Source organism: Equus asinus, chromosome 10, assembly GCF_041296235.1.
Source record: "Equus asinus isolate D_3611 breed Donkey chromosome 10, EquAss-T2T_v2, whole genome shotgun sequence".
Classification (NCBI taxonomy): domain Eukaryota; kingdom Metazoa; phylum Chordata; class Mammalia; order Perissodactyla; family Equidae; genus Equus; species Equus asinus.
In genome coordinates, this window is record NC_091799.1 from 31,524,389 (window position 1) to 31,543,499 (window position 19,111).

Below are 19,111 nucleotides of genomic sequence, written 5' to 3' on the forward strand. Positions count from 1 at the left end.
CCTGCCATTTTGAAACTTGGCATGCTCCTATCTTTTAGATCTACTTGGTGGCTTTAAATTTCTCACAATACATACTCAAGAAAAATATTGGATGCTGTAAAGGGCTGCCTTTGGGAAGTAGATTTAACTGTGGATTTGCCTTGCAATCAGAAAGCCAATGATGAGTGGCAAGAATGGAGTATAACTGGGAAATGGAATGTGTGGGGAATCTATGTTCCACCACTCACATCACGTACAGAATGAGGTGAGTTACTCCACTTTTACTAGCCTCAGAAACAAAGAAACTGCCTCTACCAAAGATAATATCTTTGGTAGAAATCACAAAGCATTAAAATAGAGTTGATTAAAATGGTGTTGAATAAGATAATGTCTTTAAAGTATGGTGTCTGATATTCAGTACATTTTAACTCCTTTTCTGTATTCTCTGAACTCAACCCTTGCAGCCTTTCCTTTTCCCACAATGAATGAACAACTATTAATCACTATGTGTACCTCACTATACCCTAGGCCCCATAAGAGAAATGGAGAAGTACAAGATGTCGTCCCTTCCTTCAAGCAACTTTCAGTAAAGGGGGAGCAGTGCTTCACATACTCAAAAAACTTAATTTTACAAACATATGACATAACCCATTTGAGTGAGACCAAGTCCAGACCACTGTAGGTCAGAAGTAGGGTGATGCTAGGGAGGTGGCGTCATGTAGAAAGTGCTTAAGAACACAGCCCTTGGAGTCATGTAGACCTGGGCTTCATTCCTATCTTCGTCATCTTGAAGCCTTAAGAGCTGATTTAGCCTCTCTGAGTCTTCACTTCCTCTTAATGGGGGAAGATCCGCCTATAGATTGCTGTAGGGATTCAATGGGATGATGTGCGTAGAACCCTCAGCATGGTGTCTGGCACACACTGGGCTGGTTGGATCAGAGTATCATTCCTGGAGAAGGTGGGAGTTGGGGAAGGTGTTAAATGTTAGGGTGAGTATGTAGATATGATGAGCATGTGGGAAGAGGATTCTGGGTGAGAAGAATCTTATAAGTTAGGCTCCTATGCTCCCAGCTGGGGCTTGTTGAGAGCTATGGCTTATTTCTGCATTGTGCCAATGGCCCCCTCCTGCACCCCCTACAACAGAAGGTAGCTAGTGTCATGGGAGAAGCTGTGCACAAGGCAGTGAACACAGGAGCTGTGGCATTCTATCTGTGGCCTGCTCTAAAAAGTCATCCCAGCCCTTGGGTGCTCATTCCTAGTTCATACTCAACTGGTATCTAATTGAGGCCTATAGATCTTTAGCCATCATGGGCTGCTGTAGGTTTTCTTGCTCCTGAGATGGAGGAACTGAGCTTGATAAACGGTGGCAAAGACTATGTACTTTATTCCCTCCATCTGATTCTTTCCAAGAATAGATGGCAGCCTGTGAGCAACTGGGTTTTCAAAATGAACCCTACTCTTCCTGGCTATGATGCTGAGGGGCGAGTCAGCTACCACTGCTGCACACATCACCTCTAGCCCATCCTACCACCATGGCTAACTCTGCACTCTTAGATCATGGTGCTATATTGTAACTTTCTGCTTCTGCTGGAGATGTCTTTCTTGTTCAACCTTGTACCTACTATAGCACCTGATACAGAGGATCACATTTGGAATGATCGTGCACTAAATCCTCTCTTAAAAACACTAGACATTCTTGTTAATAAAAGGGACCTTATAGAAAATCCTGTTGAAATTAGAAATATTACTTTTGAGTAGTGACCTCCTAGTATATGTTATTGGGTCACAGGAGTAGAAAGAGAGCATAGAACTGAAGGCTATGATCAAAGTCCTATGTTGTGGATGATCTTATCTAGTAAGATGTGAGTTGACCATTCCCCTCTCTGATTATTCACCTCCATTTCAAGTCTAACACATTTTTGGTGGCCAGTGTGAACATCGCCAGGACAGCCTGTAAACACTGAGACAGTAAGGTCAAGGCTGCAAAAATACCCAAGACGTGTGACGCGGTCCAGCCAGGGACTTGATGAAAGAAAACCCAGGCAAAAATAAAAGCTGAACGAATATTAAATCAATCAGTAGTGACGCTTAGCTTTACAATAGAGTAAATAATACTCTAGTACTGCATTAAATATTCGTGGTAGGAGCTGTGGGATAATGATCTGAAAACAATCTCACAACTTGTAGGTGATTGATAAATATCACAGGTGAATGAATTATCTACTTTTATATTGGGGAGGATAGGAAGAGGTAGAGATGGGAAAAGATGACACAAAAACAAAATAAAATAAAAAGTATCCACTGATCTTATCATCTCCTAAATGATAGTGTAAGTACTTGGAAAAAGGATTCAATGGATGAAAGGTCACTTGGCCACCCATTGATGGGTAAAACTTCTATTGTATAATGCAAGATATCCAAATACAGCATTTGACTGGAGAGTAATTTTGTCTGTGGTGTATTATGTTGCTTTAGGAGATGATGCTACTGAAGGATTTTTGAAAAATGATTCAACCTAATTCAGCTACTATTATTAAATGCCTACTCTACACCAGGCCTGTACCAGGCACTCTGAGGGCTGAATAAATAAGAAAGATAGGGGCTGTGTCCTCAAGAAACTCCAGGCCAGTGTGAAGATGATTTGAAAACAATCTAATTATAAGGTAGAAAGTTAAAAAAAATTATATGGGAAAACAGAGAAGCCAACAATAATGAAGAAGAGGAATGAAAGGAGAAAAAATAAAACGTGATTTGATTCAATTATAGACTGACCACCCAATTCCAGGGACGGAGCCAGAATTTTTCCCTCCAGGTGAGCGGAGCTTTCCCTACAAAACACAAGTCATAATAAACTCTGGTCCAGTGGAGAACGAAAGGGAGAGCCCTCTGGGAAATAAAGGTTTTGAGGAGAAAGGGTGAGAGTTGGGTTGTTCTGCCAGCCTATGGGCCCCAAGAGAATAGACTCCTTCCTTTCTGTAAGGGGACAAACAGCACTTCTGGTGAGCCAGTCTGTCGGAACAACAGTTGTATTTGGACCAAGTGCACACCCCATCCTCTGGTGCCGCCCTGAAGAACCAGCCTTCGGATCTTCTCTTTTATGGAACCAACTGAGTATGGTCTTGATTCTTGTTAAGAGGAGCCAGTCATTCCAGGACCAAGCTTTCCAGGCCCCAAATATCTACAAAATCTTTCTAGAACAGAGAGCTAATAGTCAATCACCTTCCCCCATTTCAAACGTGCCCTTGACACCTGAATCCAAACGGCTCTAACACAGTCAAGTTGCATCAGCTACTTTTACATATAAGGCCCTTAAGGCTTCAACAAACTTAGAAACAGTCTGGCAACCAAAGAAAGAAGGTCTTGTTCAAAGTGATGTTTGTTCAAGCAAGAGACTGTGCCAGAATCCACTTACCCAGGCAAATAGTTATAATGGAGATGCATTTTGCAATAGTACAAATGTCATCAGTCCAGGGGACAGATAGATAAAAATAATTTTTGATCTCAAAATTAGAGTCAGAACTCAGTGGGTACTAGACAAGTGCTTTACAAATATAATTTCATTTAATCCATTATCCTGTTCTACAGAGGTATGAACTAAGACTCAGAGAAATTTAAGCTTACCAAGATCACCCAGCCACTAAGTGGGAGAACCCATATTTGGACCCAAGACTCTTTGATCCCAGAGCCCCTACTCTTATCAACTCCACTATGTAGGTTGAGGCTTGATGTTTCTGATAGGAAGGACAGATGGAACAGGGACAAGTAGTGCTTTAGACCCTCAGAGTTGTCTGCCAGGTAGTTGCTACTGACGAAGCTGCATGTAGATTTCTCCAAAATGTGGTCCTATGGGTGTAGCTGCAAGAATCTGATCAAGCGAAGGACAAGTAATAACTGTCTCAGTCAACAAATATTTGAGGGATGAGTGGATGGATGGATGACCTGGGGAGTATAGCTCTTCTAATAAGGAAGTAGGAGATGCTTCCATACCAAAATCAAAACTATGCCCTTCCCTTCATAACTTCAAGTTAAGTACCTGGTCAACAACCACATTAAGACTTCCTCATCCAACATCAAATATAGGGCATTTTATAAGTGACCCAAGAGAAGGATGACAGTCTGCCAGGTAGTTGAGAAAGGCCTGGCCTAAATCATGACAGGGTATGGGAAGGGACTTATGGAGTTCATATACGACCAGATACAGTCTCTTTAAACCAGGCAACTTGATTGAAACTAACTGGCTGACTGGAAAAGGACTTAGTGACCTTGTCTTCAGTCACACTTAATTGGAAAATTCACTCATTGAGAAAGCCAGTGGGAACATTCAAACTGTGTTATAGAATATCATGGCAGTGGAAAATTCACTCATTGAGAAAGCCAGTGGGAACATTCAAACTGTGTTATAGAATATCAAGGCATAGTCACTGCCAAGAAGAAGAACAAGAAACACAAGCTTTTTTGGTTCATGTGCCAGAGTGGAAGGACAGCTTGGTCCCCAGCCTCCAGGGTGAGTGTGCATATTGCTGGTACTGGCTCAAATCCGGTTCTAAAATATCGACTCCCTTCACCAATGAAAGGTTGCTTGGAGCTAACAATATCCTATCTGTGTCATCTGGGTCCTCCGGAAAGCAGATGCCAAGACAGAATTATGCGTGTAAAAGGTTTATTGGGGAGTAGTACTTGAGAAAGGAAAAAGGGAGGAAGCAGGATTAGGGAAGGAGACTCACCAGAGCATGACATAGATCTGACAAAGGCTCCTTCAGCCCAGCGGGGAGCTCTGGAGCATGTCAGAGGAGGCCCGTGGTAGGCAGAAATGGATAGGCCCTTCTACCACAGTCTTGCTCAGTCATTGGCTGCAGCCATCCCAAGAAGATCTGTATCTCAGCTCAAGAATTCAGGGAAATTTGAATGAATTAACAGCGGAGGCAGCCAGGTAAACACACTCCTCACAGCTGGGCATGAGTCCTTTCTTGAAGCCGGAATCTAAGCAATATGTCTCTGTGTCTGACACACCATCCTAATATCCAGAAATAGGTAGTCTCCTCAAAAGAGGTCCAGAGTTCTCTTCCCACATGGGGTTGGGGCAGGGATGGAAGCAATCTTTTCCCTCTTTCTAGTTGGAAATTTCTACCACAACGTGAGAGTTCCCTGTAGGTAAGAAAACCAAGAATCTCCGTGATTGTCATCTCCAGAGCCACTCATTAAAATTCAGCAAGTACTTCCATGTGGCCCCAGGTTACCCAGAAGGCCATCTAGGACTCTCTCAGTAGGACATCATTTAGGATCACTTTATTGAGGTGATGCTGACACCACCAGGCTTGGGGAGGGGGAAGAGAGTTTGGACAGTGGGAAGAAGAATCATAAGTCTTAGATACCTGACCCTGGGGGAAAGAGTCAAGGAGCCCCAAAGATAAAAATAATTCATGTTACAATTTTGCCATAGGCTGGACCTAATTTGAAAGCTAATAAAATCTGCTTCATACTATCAATGTGGGGATTTGATGAAATTATTTAGGCAAAGAGCTTGGTACAGTGCCCGAGACATAGAAAATGGTCAACTAATGGAAGTTAATCATACTCCTTTATTCATTCCACAAATAGTCATCACTGGCTCACTATCCAAGCACTGAGTGTACGTTGTTGATCAAAATAGCCCCAACCCTGTCTTCACTGGGATTCTTCAGTGGTCTGTTTCCATTTAATCTTCACATTCTGCATCCCACAAGGTCAAGAGAATGACACAAGGAAAAACACCAAACTAGGTGCCTCTCCTTTAATTGTAGCCTCTACAAAGACCCTAATTCCTTTTTTCATGCTGTGGTCCCTCCTGGAAAGCCCTCCCTTCTCTGCCTGTTCAAATGTTACCTTTCCTTCAAGGCCCAGCCCAAGAATCCCTGTCCTTTGATTCTCCCAGAGCTCACCCTCTCATCCTTTGTGTGTCCCCACAGCCCCTAGAGCTTTACCGTCACAACACAGCAGGCAGCCACCTACTGGGTCATGCTAATGTCAAAAGACAATACTCAACAAGTTAAAGACACATAGCTCTCATACAACTATGTAGTGAGCATGTGTCAAACATTTGATTAACTCATTATTGAAGGAGCCAGCTGGTTCAATGACAGCTGGTTCCACGGAGAATATGAATAGCTGAGATGCGTATTGTCAGTCAAAGAAAAAAATGCCAGAATAAAATTGATAAGTTAAGACACAAAGTACTTGATGTCCTATAGGACACTAAAACACAACCTTTGTGGTTACCTTCGCAATTGGACACATATCATTTATACACTCACCAGACAAAAATACCTTGCGCCTTCTCAGTTATTTATTGATTAATCCCTAACTTCAGAGTCTGGCCTCTAAACAACAGTAAATAGTAAATTAAACATTGTCATGTTTGCCAGGAGAACCAGATGACCCCAAGAGGGCTTATCAGATGGTGCTCTTGTGTGACTTTGAAAGGAGACGTCGTCATCTTTTTACCTTTTCTCAAATTTTGGTTAATTTTTTAAAATGCTAGTTTCTATGGTTGCATATACCTTGGAAAGGTAATAGTGACTTTGGAGGCAGGAAAACCTGGATTCAAATTCTGATGCCACACTTAACCTCTGTGAGCCTCGGTTTCCTCAAAGAGTTGATGCAAAGATAATGCAAAAAGCTTTAGAAAGTGCTAGAATGCAATAGGTTCCCAATAAATATTAGATCTCTCAGTCTCTTCCTCTCCTCTTGTGAAGATAATGACCATGTTCTGTATTTCTTATTCCCTCCCCAGCCCCCGCCCCGGCCAGGTTCCAATACAATGCCTGAGCTCTGTGCAGGAGGTTTTCAATAAATCCTCACTGATGGTTTTATGTTTTTTTTGTCTGACTCAGGCAAGTTCCTTCCCATCTCTGGGCCTCAATTTACCCATTGATGGACATGAGAAGATTCAGTGGCTCTTAACTATGGCAGCACTAGTCCTGGGGAGGTTTTGGAGGTGGGGGAGGGGGTGCAGCGTTCTTGGTTTGTACAGGGACTGGAGAGTACTGACATTTGGTGTCCAGCATCCGGGGATGATCACCCTTCTGCAGTGCCCGGGCCAGTCCCCCACAAGGTGGCACTGTTTCATCCAAGACATCAATAGCGCCCCCACTGGGAAACACTGAAGGATCTCTACAAGGCTTTGCAAATTTCACCTCTGACAACAAATTCCTGCTTCTCTGGTGTTTCGTTATTGTTGTTGTTTTTGAGGGATGGAAGATCACAGCTGCACTACAGAGGCCCATTTTGCTTAAAGAAAAATATGTTTTGTTTCCAAGCATTTTAGCAATTTCTAGATTATTCTGTACCTGAAACTCAGGTTCATGTTGTTGGCCCTGTCTTGTCTAAAAAATACTTCTTGCTTTTTCCTGCTGCCAGCCATATTCAGCTGATCTATTTTCTGGGGAAAGACATTGCCTCAGGGCACCCTTATTGGGAACCAACTAGTCTTTGCTGAGTGGCCAGGCCTGATACAGAGAATAGCAGGGAAGTTGAAGACAAGGTCCTGCCATCAGGAGGGAAAAAACAATCCTATGACACAGGTAACCCCAGAGTTGCAGGAGAAAGCTGGAGGCCTGCTAGCTGCATTCTGAGTGACTTCCCTCCAAAAACCTTCTCTTCTCTTCGTTCCTTTGCTCACGGTCCTGCATCAGGCAATTGTCTTGGTATCTCCCTCGCCTGGATGCTGAGCTCCAAGGGGAAAGCCACTGGGTCCCGTTCACCTCTGTCTTCTGTTTCCTCCTGGGCTTAGCACACAGCAGGCACTAAGTTTATACACTCTTAAATCCATTTTCCTGTCAATTCACCCTTTTTCCGGGCATCCTGAAAAGAAGCAAGTTCTGTAAGCCAAGGAAAAAAATAGTTTTTCTTCTGGAAAATTAGTCTTCATAAGATCACTGAGATTCCTTCGTAAAAACTAGCAAAGCAGGAATATGAAGTAGCCACAAGGTGGCGGAAGAGGACAGATTTAATTTACCTCCAGAAGAACTGAAGAGAAAATAGGGTCTAGCTGTGCTCACTCAGGCAGTTGCTTGTTGTGACCTATTGATAGGAACACAGTCAAAAAGTTAAAATCTTCTGATCAGTTTAAATGCTTATTTTTAAGGAAATACGTTTACAACTTTAGTTAATTCAATATGAGGTCTGGCAATTTTGTTAGTTTCTGTAGCTTTCTCCAACTTAGAAACTTACAGCAAACACACCGGATCATATTCAGGGGACACTTGCAGAGAACATGGCACGTATTGAGTTGAACCACATAAAACTGCCATCTTAATGGGTCAAAAAAAACACAATTGAATAGTGGCAGTTTCATATGGTTCAACCAAATAGTAGTCATGCCACTGCTGACATTAATGATTTTCTTTTCTTGATATGTAATCATCAATCTTAAATAATAGAATTTTAATACATTATTTAATCATTAATGTGAGAAACTTCAAAAAAGGCCTTAAAATGCTTAAAACTGGACTATTAGGCTTGCCTATATGAATTTGTCAATAACTGGTACTTCTTGGTTTTTGCCCCACTTAATTCACTTAACATAAACTAATTCAGAACTTGTTTTCTGTTATGAATTTGAGAGTCGATTTTCTGCGTTGATCAGTTTTGTTGTTGGCACTTAGAATGCAAAAGAAATCGAAATAGTGTTTAAATAGTATATATGGAACAGATTTTTTTAAATATTTGCTTTAAAAATCCACCAGTTTCTTCAAATACACGATTTACAAATCTAGTATTGTACGTTTTGTTTACTATAAAACAGGTATGTAAACAGTTTTGCACAATGAGAAATACCAGTCTGTGTGATGTTCCTTGTTACACGACTGTCGTGTTCAGCTTAACTGCACGCGGTCTAGTCCATTCACTCGTGTTTTGGAGAGTGTTCTTTATTCAATGGAGTTTTAATTTAGCATATAGCAAAATGAAGGAGAGAGGGGACAGGCCAAATGCTGATGAAAATTCAAGGAAATTGAGGACTGAACTAATGTCCGCTTGATTTAGTCTCCTGAAGATAACAGTCGGCCTTAGAAGGACCTGTTCCTGTGGGGCTACAGGGGCAGCAGCCTCTCCACGATCTCTGTGCCTGTCCATGTTTGCACCTGTTCCAGCTCATCCCACAGATGAAAGGAGAGGAATCCATACCTCCATTTTCTATCAGCAGCTTGGGACGCAGATGAAGCTGGTGGAAGCTGGCAAAGAGGCAGACTGAGGGTGCAGTGCTTGGCTGAGAGGACCAGAGGCCAGAAGTGCAGTAAGGCGGGTTGTACCCTCTAGTGGCCAGCCGGAGGGTCAAGCTGCATCGCACAGCCACACTGCTGCTGCTGGAGCAGCCTCTCCCTGCTTCCTTTCTTCCTCTGTGCATGGTGAGAAGGTTTCTGTGGTCAGGAGTATTAAATGTTTGCTAACTTTTGTCTTATATATATGTATACATATAATTTGCAACTATTAGCTGAAGAGTCTCAGCAGAGTACAGAACTGGTACATATTATGAACTGCTTCAAAAATTGGACAGTCTGTTATTTTGCAAATTCGAGAAATGTAGAACAGCTTTTTGCTCTAGTCTTCATCTTGTTGATTTCCATTCTCAGCTGCAACCTATTTTCTACGCAGTTTCCAGAGCTAACTTATAAAAATGGAAATGAGATCACTTCAGTCCACTGCTCAAAATCTCCAGTGATGAGCCAGCCTTGATGGTCTAGTGGTTAAAGTTCAGTGCTCTCCACTTTGACGGCCTGGGTTCAGTTGCGGATGCAGAACCACACCACTTGTCTGTTAGTAGCCATGCTGTGGCGGCAGCTCACATAGAAGAACCAGAAGAATGTACAACTGTGCACAAATGTGTACTGGGGCTTTGTGGCGGGAGGAGGAAGATTGGCAACGGATGTTAGCTTAGGGCGAATCTTCCCGTGCAAAAATTTTGAAAAATCTAATCTCTGCTCCTCAGTCTGGATTTCACTATTCATTCCAATGAACTGCTGCTTTGAAGAAAAAAAAATCTCCATTGTCTTCCTATCACACCTAGAAAACCATGTGAACTGTTTCTGGTGTCGATGTCTCCAAGCCCCACCTCACGTCCTAGCCTGCTCCCTCTTTCACTGGCCTTTTTGATGTTCCCTGAACATGTCCATCTTGTTTCCGTCTCACCACCTTTGCAGTTGCTGTTCCCTCTATCTCAAACACGGTTCTCCTACATCTGTGCAAGCCTTGTTCTCCACAAAGCCACTGTCGAGCCCTGCTTTGTTTTACTCCATAGCACACAGTCCTGCAATTTTATGATGTGTTTGTTTTATTTGCTTGCTTATTGTCTGTCTCTCTGAATCGAGTATAAACTCCCCAAGGACTGGAGAGATTGTTTCTGCTTGTTCTCCGGCACAAAGCAGGAGCTAACTGGACACGTGAAAAATAAAGAATAGAGGAGTGTAAGACCTTGGCTATGTGGATGTCAAAAATCCTGCTTTGGATGTTTCATGTCAGAGTGTTTTGTTTTGTTTTGAATTTCCAAGAACAAGCCAAAAGCAGTGAGGGAATGAAACAAGAGCCACTCCCATTGTGATTCTGGAGATGCATAAGTAGCCTAAATCACACCAGTGACAAAATAAATCACTTCAGGGCACTGGCTGGTCACTGGTTATATTTTTACAAATCTTTTAGCTTCCTCTCAAGTGAACATTTTACCAACTTTTCTCAAAAGAGGAAAACAGTCCATCAAAGACCTAGGAAACTTGCATATTGAAAATAATTAGTAAAAACTATTAATGCGCTCTCCCCCAAATGGTTCAAACTAGATAATTTCTGGGCTTCCACTCTTTTCTCTCCTCCAGACGGGAATCATCACGTCCACCTCACCCAGTGTGTGTTGCGGAGAAAGAAGCGTAACAGACAGACAGTGCTCAGGATTCCTCTCGTTTCCCTGTTTTACTGGCTGCACGGACCATCTTTTGTGAGCCCCAGTTTCCTGGCACCAATGTAGGATTGGGATCCTTGGATCATGCCCCTTGTGCCCTTCTGTGGGTGGGTGCAAGGCTGTTGTCGGTCAGCAAGGTCAGGAGCGAGAAAGCAGAGTCAAACAGGGCCGGTGAGGGTAGGGAGATCATGGACAAGCTGGAATCTGCCGGGCACCTCTGCATGTCTCTGTCCATCCCCACATCTCACTACAGTGACCTTCAGAGAGTAATGGCCACTGCTTTACTTCTGCCTTCCAAACTTCATCCAAGCTCCTCTCTTGGCCAACTCTAACTGGAACTGTACAGGGAAAATGATACTGGGCAATATAGTTCCCAGTTTAGCCAAGTTGACAGAACACAAGCCACCTATGTAGTCAAGAAGCCCAGTCTTAGGAGAAGAGACCAGAAGAACGAGAATGTGCTGACCACACGAAGCTCCTAGGCAAGAGCTTTCAGATCCTAGGGAACCGTGTGTACAAAGGCTTAGCTTATGTGAAGAATAGAAAACAGAGCAGGGTGGGCTGGATCATAGGGAGAGAGGGGGAGGATGGTGTGAAATAAAGCTAAGCAATAAATAGGGAACGGCCAGATCATTGTGGGCTCTATATGGCAAGGGTTTTGGATTTTATCTGAAGTGCAAGTCATTGAAGAGTTTTAAGCAGAGAAATGACATGATCAGATCTGAGTTTTCAGAAAGTCACACTGGCTGCTGTGAGCTGGAATGGCTTGTGGTGGGGCGAGAGAGGAGGCAGTAGAGAACATCCTGCACATAGACGATTGTACGTGACTGTGGGTTTCTGTAACCCAGATGCCTGAAAGGGGCTCTCTCAGTCAAGAGCTAAGCACATTTGACCTTTAGGCACTTATGCAACTTGCTTCGGTATCACCTCCTTGAAGAGCCTTCTATGACCCTGACGTCTAGCTATGCCGACCCCTGTTCTTACTTCATGGCACCCATTTATTTTCTTCTTAGCACAGAAATGATGTATAAGACCTTGTGTTTATTTACTTTTTTATTATCTGTCTTTCCCATGAAGGCAGGACCCTATCTTATTCCCCATTATACTCACGCCTAGCACAGTGCCTGGCATAGTAGACAGACAGTGAGTGAAGATTTATTGGACAGATAATTGCTCTCCAAAATGCATGAATAAGTTGATACTTTCAGCAACAACATATGAAAATCTTCTTTCCAGATCCCTCAACCAATAAGAACGTTACTACTCTTTTCTGGAGTGAGGGGCAAACAAATGTTATTTTGATGTTTTCTTGTTTGTTTATATTTTTAAATTAAAACTGCAATGAAATATCTCTACATACTAACCAGAATGGCAAAAAACAAACAACCAAAAAACCTGACAACACCAAATATTGGAAGAATGTGGAACAACCAGATTTCTCATACATTGTTGGTGGAATGTACAACGACACAGTGGATTTATATGCTGGTGAATGAAAAAATCCAAAAACAGGGACCATCACACTTAAATTTGAGAACACTGGAGAAAAAGAAAAGAGCCTAAGACTTACAAAGAAAAAAATAGGTCACATACAACATAAGAATGGGATTCTTCACGGGAACCCTGGAAGCTAGAAAGTGGTGAAGAAATATCTTCAAAATTCTGAGAGAAAATGATTTTCAATCTAGAGTTCTACCTCCAGCCAAGCTAGCAATCAAGTGTGGGAGCAGAATAAAGACAGTTTCCCATATGAAGACTTGAACAATTTTGCTTCCTTTATCCTTTATCAGGAAGTTTCTGGAGGAAGAGAGTCATAAAATGAGGAAGGAAACAAAGCAAAAGAAAGACGTGGAAATGGGATGATACATAAGAGAGAAGCAAAGGGAACGCCAAGGATGATGGGAAGGAAAGTTCCAAGAGAAAGCAGGAAAGTTGGCACAAGAGGAGACGGGGAAGAGCCCCAGGAATGTGGCTCCAGGTTTAAAAGAAGAAGGAGAAGTGGGAGAAGGGGGAAAAAAAAAAGAGAAAGAGGAAGAAGAAAAGAAATAATTAAAAGGCAATTTACGCCTCTAAGAGCTGCTTAATGAATAAGGGAGAGGTACATGAGGAAACTAAAACTATAAAGCAAAGAGGAACTCTAAAGAAAACAGAAATTTTTAGAAGAAAAGATATGAATGACATTACACTATGAAGCTCCAGTGTAAATCATATCAAAAGGGACCGAATGACGGAAAGCCTTCAGTGCAGGCACGGGTCGTGGGACGTCTGCATGCCCAGCCGATGCTCATGTTCTTCACGCACGTGGGTGCACTGGAGGTGGCCCTGGACAAGCTGCAGTCTCTGGGGACGCCCTCTTGTGAGTGTCCACTGGTGGCACAAAGCCCACAGTCCCACAGCACACCTGGCTCTCTGGTGGCTGACTATCCCCCGAGGCGGCCCTGCACTAGGCCATCAACATGCTCCACACTCAGCTCAGGCTGCAGGCTCGGGGCACCAGGCCCGCGGATCCTGATATCTAGGCTGCAGGGGTCAATCAGTAAACTGACAAATTAGTTGCATAGGGCTGGGCGTGTGCATGTGCTTCTGAGCAGGGACAGTTTCCTGGGAGTGCCACCCGTGCAGTCACACAGAGCCCAGGGCTCAAAAGGGCCCATGCTTGATTTAACGCTTTGCTGTCATCATCTTGAAATTCTTAATACTTTTATTTGTAAACTTATGTTTCGTAAGTGAAGTCTGACGGGAGAATGGAGCGTGTGCACGAGCACAGGATGTCCACGCCATATGTGTGTCTGCCATTCCTTGCCGTCCCATTTGCACAGAACATTCACAATGTCCCATGAACACAGAATTGCAGTGAACCCACAATGTGCAGGAATGCAGTGAGTCTCAAAAAAGGCCAGTGTGTTACACCTACAACTGAATAAATGGGGGTGCTCACAGCACCAAGAGGCCGTGCTTTCTGTGTGAACCAGAAACTCACTGCCAACTCAGAAAGAAGGCAATGGTGTTGTAAGAAACACAGACGATCAAGGAGCCGGGTCACATCCTCTCTCACTAGAGTGACTTCCCTGCAAGTACTTACACTGAAAATTAGGACAAAGAAGGAAAGGAAAAGACAGAGCAACACGTAGCTCCCCTTCCTCTCAGGCCTTATTTACCCATCAGGAGGCTGGAGGGAGAGTGTGGTAGAATGTGCCAATTTAAGAAGTGAGATGAAAAGTGAGTTAGTTTTGTGCAGCGTCTCTACTGTTCTGGCAAATGAAATACACATGCACATGTGAATTAAGAAACAACTTTAATTTTGGTCATTCTACAGATGGGGTAAATGCTGTTATATTGCATTTAAAACTGGCATTGCACAATATAAAGACGAAAGGTAAAATTCATGCTAATAAATAAAGTTTTCCTTTAAGTAGAATGGCATTTAATAGAAAAGAAAAAACACCAAGAAGAGCACAGAAAGGAAAAACACTTATATTTTTGTACCTTTCACAGCACTTTTTTCCTGCTTTTTGAACAAATTCCCGCACTTTCATTTTGCACTGGGCCCCACAAATTATGTAGCCAGGCCTGCTTCCGAGGTCCTGTCCTTCCATCATTTTTCATTTTTGCTTCCTTCCTCCTCCCACTTTTGTTTTGACCATGTTAACCGGTGGTTGTATAATTGTTTTTTAATTTTTTCCAAAGAATGAGGATTTTGATTTATAAATTAGTTCTACTTTACTAATTATTAGTCTTTCTGTCTTATACATCACTAATATCTGCTTTTATCTTTATCATTTCCTTTCTTCTTTATTTGCTTTTACCGTTACGTTTTTACGGGCTCTTTGAGTTGGGAGTTTAATTCATTTCTTTATTTTCTTCCATTCCAACTGAAACGCCCTAGAGTCTAAATTCTGACTCCCTCATCCACGCCAGTTGCAGAAAACAGCTGCAGAAAAGGTCAGGTCCTGGAAAGGTGCAGTTGAGGCTGGTGGCCAACAGGGGGAGACAAAGCACTCGTGAGTTGAGGCCACCGTTGGCTTCTAGCGGGAAGGACGCCTGGTCTAATTACTTCTCGCGCCTTCCACGCCGAGATCGGCCGTTCACTCGTCTTTTCCGTCCCTCTCCCCCCACTGGGCCTCACCTAGCCCTGGCAGCAGGCCAAAGGGGCCGTCAGGAAACCTCTGCAGGCGCCGCGAGGAAAATGGAGACCCTGACCAGAAAATGAAGGGCCGACCGTGCCCAACCCAAGAGAGGCGAAGGGCAAACTGACCACCAAGAGCAGGAGAGCTGGAGCCCGGAGGGGGCCCGGGCGTGCGCTGAGCTGTCGGAGAGTGATGGCCGGGGCGGGGGGGTGGAGTGTCTGTGTGTGTGTGTGCGTGCACGCGTGCTCCTGTGTTTCTTGAGAGTGAGCAAAGCTGAGCACTTAGCGGCGGGCTTGCAGGAAGGTGACACTGGGCTGGACACCTAAGGAGATGAAGGCGTCCAGGGCTTGGCAGCGGCACCCGCTGGAGCTAGGACGAGGTAGGTAGCGTCCAGATCAAAGAGGAAATCACAAGAAAATTATAAAATATTCAGGTCAGTTAAATGACAGTGAAGATACATTATATCAAAATTCTTGGGATGCAGCTAATGCATTGTTTAGAAGAAAATTTGTAGTTTTGAGTACTTTTTTTATGAAGAAAGAAAAGTCTGAAATCAATGACCTAACCTTTCACCCTGTGAGGCTGGTAGAAGAAGAGCACCGTCAACTCAGAATACAGGAGGCGGGTACCGCCAGCAGGGCCTCCACGGCTCCGTGTCTTTGGTCCCCTTGTGCCCCCCCGCTGTCCCCCGTGTGGCAGTGTGGCCCTGGGACATCCTCTCTCCAGGCAGGGGCCACTGTAGTGGGGCGCCTGTCACTGTGAGCGCCCAGAGCCGCTGGTGGGTTAGAGGGGGGTCAGGGGTACATGCCTGGGCACACTGGGACATTTCATTTAAAGCCCCGGTCCCCCAGGCTGGTGGTGTCTACCAATGTGAATCTTTTCAAGCTGGAGAAAAGGAGTGAATTGAGGAAGCAGTGGACCAACCCCTGAACCCTGCTAGCCTGGCCTTTCTTCACCAATTTCTCTTAGTGCTGTTAAAAAAAAGATTGAAGAAGGGGCTGGCCCCGTGGCCGAGTGGTTAAGTTCGCGTGCTCTGCTGCAGGTGGCCCAGTGTTTCGTTGGTTCGAATCCTGGGCACGGACATGGCACTGCTCGTCAGACCACGCTGAGGCAGCGTCCCACATGCACAACTAGAAGGACCCGCAATGAAGAATATACAACTATGTACCGGGGGGCTTTGGGGAGAAAAAGGGAAAAAATAAAATCTTAAAAAAAAAAAAAAAAGATTGAAGAAGATAATTTAGGTGATATACACAAATTTTAACACTTCATGAGGCAGACAGTCTCCTTTCAGAGAACTACAAATTGGGGCAGAATGCAAGGACGTTTTACGGGATAAAGAATAAGGAACAGGAAGAGACCAATATAAAATATCTGACCGGCTGGGGCTGAAAGAGGCTCAACACAAGGTTGACATAAGCGAAGCCATATTGTAGAAAAGAGACCATGTCATAACTTTGAATGACCTCTGACCAGCTAACCCAGCTGGATTTGCACCCTCCAGGACATCCACCTGATCTGTATTTTATGACCCCTGCTAGTGCATTTACCTCCCAGCTGCGATAAGACGATAACTTTGTTCTTTTGAGATCCTTAGGAACGTGACGACCCCCCAAACAGTCTGTGCTGATAGCCATCATCAATGAAACTGAAAGAGCTGGTGTGGCGATTCCCAGTCTGTAACACCAGAAGGTCAACATTCCTAAACCGTCCCCTATAACCCACTGGCCTATATAACTGCTTCCAGATTCTGTGCCCCCCTTAAGGTGGTTCTTTTGGACATTAGTCGGCCATCTTCCCTCTTACTAGCAAGCTGTAATAAAATGCCCTTTCTCTGCCACCATCTTGCATCGTGACGATTGGCTTTTGTCTTGCGGCGAGCAGATCGTGCCCTTTGTGCAGTAACAGGGCCACATGGATTACCCACCAGCATCTCTCTTTGTGCCTGCTGATCTATTGACATGAGAGACCTAAAGGCCAGGCGGAGGTCACAGCCTCCTGTTAGTGGACCTCCTGCCTCAGGAAACAAGACCTTGAATCTAGCCTAAATTTGTGCACAAAGAAGGAAGAGTGGGACTCTGGGAGTGATGGGGAGAGAAGCTAATTCTACTTGACCCTTGGCTCCTGGACCTGTGTAATACAGCTTTGAGGATTGAGAGAGAATAGAAAATATGCATTGGTCTCTGCCCTCAGTTCCTGGCACAGAGCTCCCAAAACCTTTGTAAATTCCTAAGCAATAAGAGCCCTGGGAGCCTCTTTCGTTCTACTGAGTGACTCTGGGTGAGCTCCTGCATGGTTCCTGGAGGGGTCTGGTCCCCAGAAAGACCAAGCGATGATTAGAAGCTTAGAATTTTCAACTCTGCCCCCCTAACTTCTCCAGAGAGGAGAGAAGGGCTGGAAATGGAGTTAATAATTGGTCATGCCTGTGTGAGGAAGCCTCCATAAAGTCCCAATAGTATGGGGTTTGGAGAGCATCCAGGTTGGTGACCACATCCACACCAGGAGGGTGACAAACTAACTCCTTGGGGACAGAAGCTCTTGCCCGTGGGACCCTCCCAGGCCTTCCCTGTGTCTCTCTTCACCTGGCTCTTCATCTGTGTGTTATGGGATCCTTTAAGAAAATGGTAAACATGAGAAAGCGTTTCCCTGAGTTCTAGCAAGTTAATTGAACTGAGGAGGAGGTCGCAGGAACCTCTGATTTGTAGCCAAATCGGGCAGAAGTTGTGGGTAACCTGGGAACCTACTACTTGTGACTGGCAGCTGAAGTAGGATGGATGCAGTCCTGTGGGACTGAGCCTTTACCTGTGGGATCTGATGCTATCTCCAGGTAGACAGTGTCAGAATTGAGTTAAATTGTAGGACACCCAGCTGGCGTCACAGAGAACTGCTTGCTGTTGGAAAAAACCCTCACATTTGGTCACAAGAACTGAAGCGTTGTTGTCTTTTTTTAAGATTGGCACCTCACCTAACATCTGTTGCCAATCTTTATTATTTTTCTTCTTCTTCCCAAAGCCACCCAAGTACATAGTTGTATATTCTAGTTGCAGGTTCGTCTGACTGTGCTGTGTGGGGCACTGCCTCAGCATGGCCTGATGAGAGGTGCCATGTCTGCACTCAGGATACGAACTGGTGAAAACCTGGGCCACTGAAGCAGAGCGTGTGAACTTAACCACTTGGCCATGGGGCCAGCCCGTGAAGTGTTCTTTGTGTGTGAGTGTGGTAGTAGTGTCAAAGTAAAGGAGACACACAGGAAATTTTCTCTACTCAGGAGGGAAAGGACCAAGGTTTCTAACTCAGACATAGAGAACAATGTGGGGGGCATTGCTTTAATGTATGTACCACAACTTGGACAGCAGCACCCTAACCCTGAAGGTGTCCTTCCTAAGCTGGTGCCTTAGCTGAGTCTTAAAGAGGCCATTCCAAAATTCTGTTAGGATGGCAGCCTCCAGGTGATATGGCATATTGTAGGAGGAGTGGATTTCTTGATCAAATGCTCATTGTGACACATCCTTCACCATAAAATGGGCACACTGGTCTGAAGCAATGATTTGTAGGATCCCACATCCATAAATTAGGCACTCAACAAGCTTTTAGTGATGCAGCCAGAGTCACTGCATACAGTGATGACAAAGCCACAACTAGGTTAGCTGTCATTTCAGGTGAGGACAAATCACTGTCTCTTCCAGGGTGGCAAGTGCCACAAGTGGCTGGCTGATCTCTTCAAGGATGTTACCACATACAGGCTTACAGTGAGTCTCTGCTGCTAAAGGTTCAGGCATTCAATTGCAACATGAGCTAGGTCAGCCTTGTGAGAGGGAGACCATGCTGTTGGGTCCTTCACATAACACCATGTAACACCTCCCCCATCATCATGGTCTCTCAATTCAGGAGCCCACTGCACAAGCGCTGTAGTGGGAAACGCAGAGCCTGCCTGGCGTTTACTAGTGGAGTCGTCTTGTACATCTGGTTGTTGGATGCATCTTTTGCAGAGGATTCTTTCTGACACAAAGATTTGCAGTCTGTGCACAATCCCACTCACCTGCCTCTTACCCAGACTTCCTTGTCTACAATATACCAATTT

At 44.3% G+C, this 19,111-nt stretch overlaps 1 protein-coding gene across 2 annotated transcripts in view; it reads left to right on the forward strand.

Annotated features, from left to right (window-relative positions):
* Positions 1-19,111, forward strand: part of LOC106822376 (major allergen Equ c 1-like) — a 441,100-nt gene that overhangs the window by 284,088 nt on the left and 137,901 nt on the right. The window lies entirely within an intron of this gene.